Consider the following 13958-nt stretch of genomic DNA (forward strand, 5'->3'; position numbering starts at 1 on the left):
TTCAATGCAGTCGACCTGGAAGGTTGGGGTAATTACACAGTCAAATAAGTAGCCTGGCTAATAAAAAGGAGAGCAAAAATCATTTAACCAACCTTCCTTTTATTTCCTTTTTCAACACTATAATAGTCTGAGCAAGATATCGAGGAAAAGATCATTCTTTTAGCTTAACTTTTATTTCAATTTAAAATTGGCCCTTTGGTTATTTACAGAGTTAAAAAACACATATATGTATAAAAAAAAAAAACGAATAAATTCCATTGCAGACCAACTACCAACAAGCTGATCTTTCCTAACGCCTCTTTTGGTTAATTGCTTTATCTTCTTTCTCTAGCTGCTCCTTTAGTCACTGGCCAGCAGCCACTAGTATCCTTCATGTTGTGTTACAATTCGCTAGGGCAAGGAAAGCTTGGAGAAGGGTTTTTAGTATTTTTGGACCCAGTGTGGTCACACGCATGGCTGCTCTGGTCCCCATTTCCTTTATATACTCTTCATCTTTTGCAATAACCCGTATATTTTTTTAAATGATGTGGTATTTTTTTAAGTAGCCCATTCAAACATTCGATGATAGCTGCACCACGCACTAACACACAACCCATGAGACGCCCCTTTGCGTGGGGTTTATGATGACATCAATCCCACCCTATCATGACGTTTGTCCCTCAAGACATTAGTGCTCGTGCTTCTCCTCCATCTTTGCCTTAGCGTAGAAGGGCCTTTTGGTTTATGATGATGAGTGTTGTTTGAATTCATTCACATATCTGGCACCAATGATTCACCCGTCTATTAACATATCATACCAATATACCAACCAAAACTAAAGCAGAAAAATTGAAGCCTTAGTTATAATATCTTTTCCGATATTTGCAACATGTACGCAATAAACAAAAAAAAAAAGAGGATATTTATTGGCTAGCCACGAAGGGCAATTTCTTGAATTAATAGATGTATTTAGTTTTTCAATAGAATAATTTGATCAAGGTGGTATCTATGCTCACTCAATTGGCTGTATTTAAATTTCATATTGTGAAAAGTAAAACTTTATATGAATTCTGTAATTTTGACACCATATTTAATTTGAATGAACTAATCAAGATTTAAATTTAGTCCGGGCTTGTAATTTTTTATTTCCAATTAAATATTTTATATTAAGTTAATTTGGAATTAAGTTTGATATTATTTTATCTTGATGGATTTAAGTTAATTTGGAATTGAGTTTGATATTATTTTATCTTGATGGATTTACATGCGGTTCTCGTTGACATAATTTTTAGTTATAATCAGCATATTTTTTATAATTTGTTGGTATATATAATTATTTATTTATATTATTGAATGCAATTATTATTATTTTATTTGCAATTAAATTTTTTCATTGAAACGTTAACAGTGCCCACATATTCTTTTGTATTGAGACAAAAAAATGCTCCATCCTGCAGCTAACACGTATAATCAAACTAGTAATTACCAAGATAATTATCGAATATTGTTTTTGTGTCTATCCTAATTAATTAATGATAATTTAATCTCATCCGTCAAGCATTTACTGATTATCATCTAATTCAATTACGTTGAATCTTCATTCAATTTGATTTGAAGACAGATAAAATCCAACCTGATTTGATTGGAGTCATATACAGAGGCATGTGAGGGGTTCACTCACCCATCATCTCACCACATTTTTTTAAAGTTTTTCATGGTGTTGGACTTTTTATCTCATGATGCTTTGAGGTTTTTTTATATAGTTTTATGAATAGATTTAAAACTTAGAATCTAATCTATGACTACGGATGGGATAAAATTTGATTTTTAAGCTTAAATTTGATTTTTGTAAAACTGACTAGGATCTAGTATCTAGTTGAAACCCGTTGGATAGAGACAATCCTATCCGACATGACTGGGTTAAAATTGAAGGCAAGTAATGTATTTAGATATTGTTTGAATTGGATGTAGGTGGAGTGAAATATGACTTTAACACAAGGCAATATTGCCATCTTTAATTATAACCAGTACTCTAAACTCCTCAATTGTTTTTTTTAATAAGTTGACGAGCTTGGGCTAGACAGTTAGATACCCTTGATTGACGATGAAGCAACGCTTTAATCCCCCCCATGCAATGAAATTAAGAAACGTGGGTTGTAATAAAAAGCCCTAACTAGCTAGTATATATAGTTCATTCGAGGTTTTCGAGTTTAATTGTTCGGTAAGAATAGTTAGGAACTTGGAAGGAAATTAACACCGAATTATAGCGAACCCTTTAAATTACAATAAAGGGGTAGTAACCAAATTGTGTGCAAGGATCATATATGTTTGCACTCCACTAGGCAGCTGGCTACATATCATGATCATAAATCCCTCTAAAGTGGTCCAAATAGTCAAATTGAGATCAAGTAGTAGGTAGCAAACTCGAACACAGCTCCACAACACATTGAAGTGGTGAAAATATTTTGCGTGCATGCGCCATAATTTTTTGTCATAAGACACAAGAAAACTTTGAGTTCTTTCCACGACTAGTCGTGACACTATTTCCTTCAAGAAGATCTTTGATTTCTTGCTCATCATGACTGCATATTTGTGTATTCTTGGTCTCCATGAAATTTGAAGGCATGTACAATATTGTCTTCATGGAGTGTTAAAGAAAGACGGTTTTCCGTTTCCCAAATCCCGTAGAGCTTATCGCGAAGTTCGCCTTTGTGGTAAATGATTGCTAGTAATAGTCACCTCCATTTCTAATGTTAAGCTGGTAATTAAATTGGAAAGAATGCGATATTCAATTAGTTTTACAGCCACCTGACCGGATTTTTATTTTTAGAACACGATATTTGATTAATTTTATCTTAATAGTTTACATAGTACCATCGATTAATTAATCTATCTTCAATCAGTAGTCATTAGAAGAGTTTTAATTAATTAAATGTTAAAAATCTGTAGAAATCTCAAATTAATCATTATCGTGTTATGTAATTTTAATTAATTCCATCCCAAAATAAGAGTTTTTATTGATTGAATTCCTAATAATGGATACTTCTATTCGTGTGTCCAGTAATCTTTCTTTCAATTTCTCTGCTAAAATAAGTTTTATTGCATGAAATGCGTGTATTTTTAGATGGGAGATATCAACAAGCACTAACAGGGAAACTCAATTGAGATATGTATGAAACATTAATTAACGACTCGATAAATATTTTGTTTTGGGATGAAAATGAGGAGTGGGTAATAAATCAGGGATGACATTGTTGTTTTCCCTTAATAAATTGATGTGGGCGCGCGCACAGAGGTATCTCAACTCATCTTTTGCGCAAAGAAAATTTTTATTTTTTTGGCTTATCGTAAAATAATAATGTTATGAAACTCGTAATTAACATTAATATATATATATATATATATTTTTGGCAACTTCTAGACATAACTCATAATTCCCTTCGCGCCTGGGCCGCTACCAGATGGTAAATGTATAATTTGAGGTGGGCAGAATGCGAGGAACTCCGAGAATAGATAGCCACGTGGTTTTTTTTAATAATAAAGTATTCTCCCACTGATTTCACATATCATGACTGAATTCACCTCTACTTCAATTTTAAACATTGGATCTTTTGACTGGAACTGAAAAACAGGAGATCACGATTGAAACCAGTTCAGTTATACAAAATTGACACAGAAACAAGAGAAATTTTGTGGATCCTCAGATTAAAATTAGAGATATTCAAGATAATGTGTGGGGATTCTATTCTCATCGTAGAGAGAAAATTAATAACTCCGTTAAATATCGTTTCAATAAATCTCGAATAAGAGTTTAAAGAATATGTCGTACGTATTAACCCAATACTTTTGCTATATCCATATAATTCTACAATTAACATATTTATCCAAGTTCAACTTTTTATATTTATAAATAATAGTTCCTTCGAAGGTTTTTTTTTTTTTCTTTCAAATACTGGCATCTTCAAATATTGAAAAGGTGTGTGTGTGTGTTGTGTAACATGGCGAAATGAGAGCTACGAAACACGTATGGGTAATGAGCCATGAGGCCCATAACCCTTGGAGTAGAGAATCAAGAACTCGACTCTAATACTATGGTATCAGAACGCATGCGTCTCAGTTACTTATTATATAATAAAATCGTTTTTGCGTGCCGCTTCATTATGAAATCAAAGTATTCGCTGGATTCTTCCGGCAGCCTAGGCCAAATTATGTTTTTATGAAACTAATCATACACCCATCAATTAAACCAACTCTTGTGGACCATTGCTCGCAAGGAGTTGGGAGAGTCAAGAATCACAGCAATAATTGGATGCTCAGGTTCGCTAAGATGCTATAATATCCTCGACTGTTCTATCGCTATGGTCCAAGATGAGTGGCCCATCAAATGGAGGGCAGTGGGCAGCAGGTGTTAAATTTATATTTGAGTCAAACACAATTATCTTTCTAATAAATAAATATTTTGATTGAAATTGAGGGAAAAAATTCCTTACTTTTTTTGTACGGTAATTAGTGTTTTTAGCCGGAACTAATTATGTGGCTCGCTATTTTCTAGGTTAGATATTTTTATTTTATATAAAAATATGTAGGTTTTTTTAATGAATTTTTGTAGTTTAAAAATTACGTTTAAATTTAATTTTTTTATGTATTCATGTAATCAAATAAATTGAGAACTATGCATGAATAAATAAATAAAAATTCATTGATAATAGCTAAAAATAAAAATTAAAAAATCAAAATATAAGTTTAGATCAAGATGTTTAATTTTAAAATATAAGATATTTACTAGATTGTATTTGCTAAATTTTTTAAATTAAAATATTCTTTTATTCAAGAAAATAATAATAGAAATAAAAACATAAATTAAATTAATCAAATAAAAAAAATAACATCATGCAAGGTTACACATATAATTAGAAATATTATCTGAAAATAAATTTTTTATATGAAAAAATAGAGTTCATCCATATAAAATATAAATAAATTAAAAAAACTCTTACAATTTAAATGCATAGCTAAAAAAATAATTATCATTTAAAAGAGGCTCTCCAAACAAAATAAAAAAGAGAAGGGATATTAATTTAAATATAGATTAAAAATAGCTAAAACAAACCATAAAAAATCATTAATTTTAAAAAATAATTAGTTAAAAAACACATACTCCTCTCATCAAATAAAATCATTTGATACAAATATCATCTTCTCTGTGGTCTAAATTTATATTAATGATATTTTACTTAATTAAAAAATAAAAAATAACAAAAATAAGTTTTTATATTAAAATTATATTGAAAAAATATTAAGATGTTGAAATTGAATAATTTACGTGATTTAAAGTTTAACTATCAAAGTGTATATTTTTCAAAATTTATAGCACCCTATCCAGGCATATTTTTTATTTCAGTCTATTTTTTAAAATTAAAATCAATTAATTTTCAATTAAAAATAAATCATAAAAAAAAAAGATTTGAGAACCATATTAAAAAAAATAGAAACTCTTGCACGGCCCATCGAAGATTTGAGAACCATATTAAAAAAATAGAAACTCTTGCACGGCCCATCCATAATGTATAAGATTGAACAGGGAAGCTTTACAGAGTCAAAAGCTTATGTTTTTTGGAGTTATACTTAATGGTAATGGTATTCATGACAGGGTTTTCAACTATTTATGGTTGAAGTTGAATCCAAACCCAAAATTATTATACAAAATCGAACAAAATCAATGGATTGCTACCACTTCTGTTGGTGCTACAACTGGATCTCCTATTGTTGGAGCTGGAGTGGTTACATTGGTGTTGCTGCGTCGCTGGGGCTGCAACTGTTATGACGCGGAGAGTGAGAGGGTTTAGACTTTAGAGGAAGGAGATGCCAGGAGTGTTGATACGTATAGATGTCCTTGTTTTTTTAAATTGTAAGGTTATCAATGTATTCCGGGTCGGGTTAAGTAGGGTGGAGCAATTTAAAATCCAATTTTTTAAGCAACAATAAGTCCGCTCCAGCTGATTCCGGGTCGGGTTAATGTCCGGCACCAAGTTAATGAATAAGTTTCTTTTCTTTTCTTTTCTTTTTTATTGACCCTGCGTTCCAGGAGAAATCTGAACAGGTGGGCAAGCCCTAGCTTGCTCTTTAGAGCTTCCCTAGTCTGTGGTGCGACGGAATTGAAAATGTATATTCCAACAACAAATCTTTAGTACACAATAATGCTCTCCAACTCTTGTAGATGTGTATTCTCTTCTTTTCCATTCCTAGTTAGAACTTGTGTGCATGTTTGATTTAGAGTCCATTTAACATGATTTTTAAATCATAACTTTTGATTTTGAATTATAATCTAAAAGTTATTCTTCATAAATAATTTATATGATAAAAATAATTAAGTTAAAAGACCTTAAATTAGAAATATATTTTTTTAAATGATTCAAAACAATTTTTTAAAGAATGAATGGAGTATAAGTTATAATATAAGTTAAGAGTTAGAGACTTTAATTTTTTATTAAATTAAAAACTTTCACGAAATTCCTAACAGACTTATGTCCATCCAAAAATATTTATACTTTTTCTTTGAATTAAAAGATGAAAAACACCTTAAATCAATTTAGAAAAATATATTAAATATAACTTTACTCATTATGATCTCAGTTAGTGAACTCACTTTGCAGTCCAACTGGGTCCGTTTCCCCCTTCGAACTCTCGGCTAAAACTCATTTGGGATCTTCGAAAGGTTATGTACAGTAGTCCCTCTTATTGCTAGAGCGGCAAGCAGATAAGGTCGTAAAATTCAACCCAAAAAATCTTGCCTTTTCTCTGTTCAAATTCACTTGATTTTATTTTTTTGGGGTGGGGGGTGATTAATTTTCTGAAATTAAATATTTCCACTCGCTAAAGCAGCGACAACATCGCAAGCAAAGCTACTATTGCTAAGTCAGACGTTCCGAAAAGCACTTTCATGCATGTAAAGTATATGTCTGTACAATTGCATGTACATGGCTCAGAGAGGTTCAATGAGAGTACTTAGAGCAGGAAACACAATGAAGGGACTCAAAGCCTGGTTCCATGCTGTTAAAAAAAAATCAGCTTTCAAATTTATCAGTCAACTTTTCCATAAAGTCTACAGACACGAACCTATGCTACTATAGCTTTATGTGAGCCTCGACTAGAGAAGCTTGGACTCCCATTCCACCAACTTTGAAATTGAGAAAACTGAAAGAAGTACCATTACCAAACAATATAACAGAGATTTTCATCGTTTTTTTTTTAAAAAAAGACAGCGGCGAAAATGTCAATCTAAACCAGCCTAAAAAGTAAAAAGACATCAAAGAACTGCATTAGTGGACGCCGGACGGAATCGCAATGGCACAGGTCATTGGATATTTATGTCCTTGAAAAAGTGTAAGGAAAAAAAAATCAAAAGAGTCTGCATAAAAAATAACCCAACAACAGTTTTTGGCTTTAAGTCAAGAAGATCTTTCCATGGGACCAAATAGAATCTAATTAAAGCGTTCTTTCTCAAATTCTCACAAAATTCAAACTTCTTTAGCATCCCTTAACAGCACAAGCTGTCTTAATCATGGATGAACAAGGTGTTTTCCAGTGTCTGGTACGAGATATTTTACAAGTCCCATTTCTTTTCCAGAGTCAAAAAATCATACCCATATTGCCAAGGAATGTGTCCTCAAAGTGGGACAGTGCGCATCTCCATCCAATCATACCTGCCACCGCCAAACGTAAGAACAAAAACAAATGGCCTGATTATCATTTTCCCAAAGCCGAAAGGTGAGCTGATCAGTCCCACTAAATCGAATGAGATCAAATGGAAGAAGCTTGAAGCAAGGTGCAAAATAATATTAATGATCTAGCCAGTACTTAAGATGTGGGAATCAAACTGGTTATTAACAATATAAGCTTTTAAGCAAGTAGATGAGCATGTTGACTAAACCAAATTCTCGTGTGTTGGGAAAGCATTTCTAAACCTTTTCCTTTGATTGTTGAATAAGAATTAGCAATTGAGTAATCATTTCATTATCATCATCATCCCCTGTTGAACGTTCTCTTTTATCCACCATTAATGAGATTAAGCTGGACCCAGCCTGAATTAATAATAAAAAGAGTCTAAATACTGCTGGAACGGGAAAACCACATGTGGTTAGTTGTGGGTTTATTATGTTTTGACATTTACAATGAGGCCTTGCTGTAGCTTTATCGACTTAACAAGGGATATTGTTGCGGGAGTCCGTGAACCTGGACGCCGAAATTCCAAGGGTCACCCCACTTAACAATGTTTTCCTTCCATTTCTTTTTATGCAAAATCATCATATTTCTTGTTTTAATTAATATGCAATCTTTACATCACGTTAACCTAATCACAAAGTCCGCATGCGCGGTGTGCCTCTTGCATAAAAAATCAATGCGTATTTTACAAGCGTTGTTAAGAAACCGATCTCAAGGGGTTAATATAATGGTTGAAGAATTTTTATCTTATTTTATTTTCTAAATTTAAATCTTGAACTAGCATTCATGAAAATTCATTTAAACGCTGATGTGGGGGTGTTTTTTCAATCTTATGTTCAATATTAGTTGAGGTGAAAATTGGTCTAAAAATATATTTAGCTAGTTTTGATATGAAAAAACTAACTGTTAAGACCTTTGTCCTTCCTTTCATCAATTATATAATGAATGAGTGACTGAAAGAAAAAGAAAACGAAAAACACTAACTAAAAGGTTAAAACTACAAATTCTGTGAACTATACAATTATCGTTAATCTACCAAAAGTTATGCTCGGTATCCTCTCTAGATATATGGAAAGGTGTTTGATTTTGAACTTCCAAAGCATTATTCTTCTACCATTAATTTGTTATTTCTCTGATTAGAAATCTCCCTCTTTGCTCTTTTTAGTGTGAACAGAGCTATAGCTGCATGAATATTTTTGTAAAATGATTATATATTATATTTCCTTGCCATGCTAGATCTTCATATGATAGTGTCATTTTGGCAAAATCCCTCAATGGATTCACGCCTTGCTCTCCTAGCTGATGCGTTTGGAATAGCTCACCTGAGAGCTTAGTTTGTTCGGCTTTCATCATCTACTTAAAAAAATGGATCCATGACCTGTTGCATGCAATTGGTCGGAACTCTTGAGTCAAACCTGCAATCGCGCGCGCACAAGAAAAATATCTAGTTCTTCAACTCCTTTTTTGCTTCGAAATTCATATGAAACTGTGCTAGTTTCTGTAGATTAAACTATTTCTTCATATTTTTTTTTTAAAGTAGTGAAAATATATTGCTTTAATTAGCTTGAATTATTATTCCGAAAGTGAGGGAGGGAGGGACTTTAGTTTGTTAAGTTATAGTGTCATGAAAAGATAAAACAAAGAAAGAAGAAACACGGTAAAAACAGAAATCCAAAACCAAGCCGGAAGCCCATACAAAGAGAGAAGGCCCAGTGTAAAGAATAGGTCATAGGCCCAAACCAGTATAAGTCCGGTCCAGTCAACGACATATCATTCACATTCATCTTCACTGGCTCCTTTTAGTTGAATGACATGGCATCCCCTCCAAAACTATAAATTGGCGACACATTTTATAGTCAGTGCTTAAATTGTACTTATACGTAAAAATAATCAGATTTTCTCATATGATTTTTTATATATATACATTCCAGGTTTTCATACCTCCTCGAATATTAAATTTATAAATATTTTTATGTTTTTAGATGGTTATGGTTTTGCACGAAATCAATTTTTTTTTATTAAAAAAAAACTAATTGTTTGGGATTTTGATTGGTTTAAATTGTTAATCATTGATCTAGCTTATCTACGATGTCCTTAATCGGATTCATTTGTATTAAAATTTTATTGATAAAAATTGATGGGTATTTGGTTATGATTATTATTTATGTGACACTGAGTTTAAAAAATAAATAAAGAGTATTTGGTGAAACTTGTATTAAAAGTGATTTCAAATAGAAAGATTATAAATAAGTATATGAGTATTTTTTTTTGTTTATTACGATGAATATATATATATATATTTGTTTTTCTTTATATTAAATGATACTTTTACACCAGTTTATGTTTTAATTTAAATCAGATTAATTTTAATAATCTTTAAAAAAAACCTTTTATACTAGTTTAGTGTGCTCAAAAGAATAAAAGAAATCTAAACAAGGGAGACACTCGGATGTGTCCTCGGCGTTAAAGAACTCTTTGTATTTCTAGTGGTACCAACAATGACAGTCACTTCATCTGAGGTGGGAGATCGACGATTGAGAATTTGGAGTCTGTTCCTAGAAAATTTAGATTATAACTATGTTTTCTTCTTCTTCTTGTGCTATGGTCTCAAATGCTCTATAAAACAGTAAAAACTAATTTGAAAATATAATGTTAAGAAATTATGGAGTTCTAAATAATTAAATTACATCTTCTTAACTTGTTTGATCTCTTTTCATAATTTTCTAATTTTTCTTGATTCTTTGATTTTTTTTGATATATTCTTTTCTTATTATCTTTTTGTCCCTTGTTGTCTTTTACTTCTCAACTCACTACCTAAACTCTTTTTATTTTTTATTATCAAATATAAAAAATTAAATTGAACTGGAAATATAGCTTTTAAAAATATAGAAAAACTAGGAGTTAAAAATATTTAAAAAAATTTAACTAAAATTGTTATAAACACATTTTATATATTATGAGTTTGTTTAGTATTGTTGTGTTTTTTTAAAAAAAATTTCTCTAAAGTGAAACACATTAAAAGATACTAATTGTAACCTTATAAAACATTGTAGCTACAAACTTAGTGATACTGTTTTTAAAATTTAAAATTGTTTTTCAATTTGAAAAAAAATTATTTTTTTTCTTTTAAAAATTATAGTTTAACCCTTTTTGTTCTTAATTTTTCAATTTTAGTACTTATTTCTTGAATTTTTAATTTTTTCTTAATCTTGTTTTAGAAATTTTATTTGATTTCAACTTCATCATCCTATTTCAATTTTCTATATATTATTTTTTTCAATTTAATTTTTATTCTTTTGATTTTTAATTTTCTTTCTTATACTCTTTTGTAAAGTTTTAGTGACATTAAACTCATTAGCAATTCCAAATTGATGTTATCATATTTTTCAATTTAATTTTTATTGTTTTGATTTTAAATTTTTTTTCCTAGATTTTTTATAAAAGTTATTATTATTTTAAATTCCACTCTTCAATCATAAATTTATTTTTATTTTTATTTTTTATGTTAATTTTTTATCCTTGTTATTTTGATTTTTTTGGGTTCTTTAGCTAAATTGATTTTCCTTTCAATTTCATTCTTTATTCAAATATAAATTTTGTCGTATATTGCCATTTTGATTTTTATTTTTTCAATTCTTATTTTTTATTTTTATAATTAAAATTTATTTTTAAATTCTATCATTTAATATTTTATTAATTGAAAATTAAATTTTACAAGTGTTTTAAATAAGATATGACGAGTCTATTGTATTTATCACGAATTTAAAAAGTCAATATAATTATTTTATTAAAAACCTCTATAATTTTTAATTTTATTTTAGTTTTTTATTGAATTATGCTAATTTTATAATTTAAATTACATATTTTACATGATATTTTAAGTTAACTCAGTTTTAATTATCTTATAAGTTTACTATATTAATTTATGATGATTTTTTAAAGTTATTTTTTATTTTATTTCATTTTTTCATATTTAATATATTGTAAATTAAAATAAATTATTTATTTTATTTTAAAAAATATTTTTTTCTTAAATTATCCTAATCCCTTTTTTTTTTTTTCAAGATTTGATGCATCTACTCTCATTTCCTAGTCTTATAACCGTCCCGCCGATACCTGACTCATCGATTAACCAAACAGGAGGGTCAATAGTTAATTTCACACCGTTAAACACTCCTTGATGGCAATGAAGTAAGAAGTGGGGGCTTATTCTGCTTTGGTTATCATTCTTCAAGGAAACGACGTCGCCAATCGTGTGATAGCTGGTTGGAAGAGGAGAGAGCGTGTAATCCGTAAGGCAATAAGAGAAACTGTGACCAAAAGACGGCCCAACAGAGAAGAGAACGAAATCAGCCCACTGACCAAGCCCATCACTTCATGGGCTCCATTAAAACTCGACCCGGTACACGAGACATGACACCCGCACCCGAATGCTAGGCTCCTGAGCTTCATTGCTCTCCCGGAGCTTGTATTCAAGGTGGTGGTTTCTTTAGAGAGAAACCCAGAAGTTTTGGTCCAATCAGAGTAGACGTACTCGTATCTACAAGGGCTGTGAAGGCGAGTGTGGTTGCAGGGATTGGGGTCAGGTTGAGGGACGAGTTGACAGAGAGAGCTGAAACAGTGAAACGGGGAGAAAATGGAGGAGTGGCGAGCGAGGAATGTGGATCCGGGTTTGCGGGGGGAGCAGTTAGTTTTGCAAGCAGAGCATGTAACCCAAGTGAGGTTGCTGCTGGTGTCTGCAACGAGAAGGAGGGTTTGAGGTGGAGAGCCGAGGCGGAGGGACACGAAGTATTGGCCAGAACCGGAGGAAGCTCCGGATATTAAGGGGGATTTGAGTGGGGTAGAAAATGGTGTTTTGTGGTGTAAAGAGAGTTTTAGGTATTCTGTAGTAGAGGTGGATAGATCTACGAAGGCGAGGATGAGGAGGAAGAACAGGGAGAGAGACAACATGATGATCTGTAACTCTGTGTGTTGTGTCCGTGAGAGAGAGAAGAATTAAATGGCCGTACTGCAAGGTGTCGTTCCGTTACTGTTTCGGAGATAGAGACAGTGATATAAATCTGTTTTTAAAATGGTAACCCGAGCTTTACTTCGGATCCATTTTTATTTTGAAAATTAAATTTGAAAATATTTTTTAATTTAAAATTTAAAATTATTTTTAAATTTATAAAAAATTTCTTAATTCTTTCTCCACCTTCAAAAATTATAATTTAACCTTTTTTATTTTTAATATTTCAACTTTATATAAATCTGTTTCTAAAATAACTTTGTATTTCTAATACATGATATAGGAGATATATGTTTCAACTAATAATATTTTTAAAAAATATTATAATAAAAAATTTATAATTTTAAAATTATCCATAATAAAAATTATTATTATTATAGTTTTAAAACTCATTTTAAGGATGGATGTGAGGTAAAGCTTAAATTATTTATTAAGCACTAAATCATGAATTGAGTTGATATGAATCATTATGAAAATAAAAATTATTATTATAATAATTTTAAACCTAATTTTAAAATAGAATTGGGGTAATGTCTATATTATAAGGGGGGTTGATCATTGAACCAAGTTAACAAAAATTATAAAAATAATAATTATTATAATTTTAAAATCTGATTCAAGAGTTAACTTGGATCAACATAAAATAAAAATGATTATTATCACAAATTTAAAACTTGATTCGAGGGGGTTAACTCAAGGCAAGACCCAGGCTATAAATAAAAAAAGTCAATCCAGTAATAAAAATTATTATTATCATAATTTTAAAATTTAATTTAGAGGTTGACTAGGACAAGGTTGAGGTCATAAAGCGAGTGGCTCAACACAAGTTGACTCGAGTCAATATATAAATAGAAATAATTAATATTATAGTTTTAAAATTCAACTTAGAAATCGACCTTAAACAAAATTCAGATCACGAGTTAGAAGAGTCAAGATGAATAACCTATTTTTTTGTTAAAAAACAATCAAAACAATATTGTTTTGACCATTTTTTTCCAAAAAAGTTTATAGGTTTTTTATTTGTTTTTTATCCCGGGTTGATTAAGGTTTTCTGACCAAGTCAAGTTAAGTTAATCATTCGTGTATTTTTTCTTAAATTCGGATTAGTCTAAGCCTAGGATTAACTAGTCAAATTAGTCCTGGTTTATAACTAGAATTATTATAATATTATTAATATCAACACTTAATATAAAAATAAAGTTGAAAGAATAATATATAATTATTTTTTAAAAATATATAAGTTTGATAA

The sequence above is a fragment of the Populus euphratica genome, unplaced genomic scaffold (assembly GCF_000495115.2).
Source record: "Populus euphratica unplaced genomic scaffold, PopEup_1.0 scaffold5.1, whole genome shotgun sequence".
In the NCBI taxonomy this organism is placed as follows: domain Eukaryota; kingdom Viridiplantae; phylum Streptophyta; class Magnoliopsida; order Malpighiales; family Salicaceae; genus Populus; species Populus euphratica.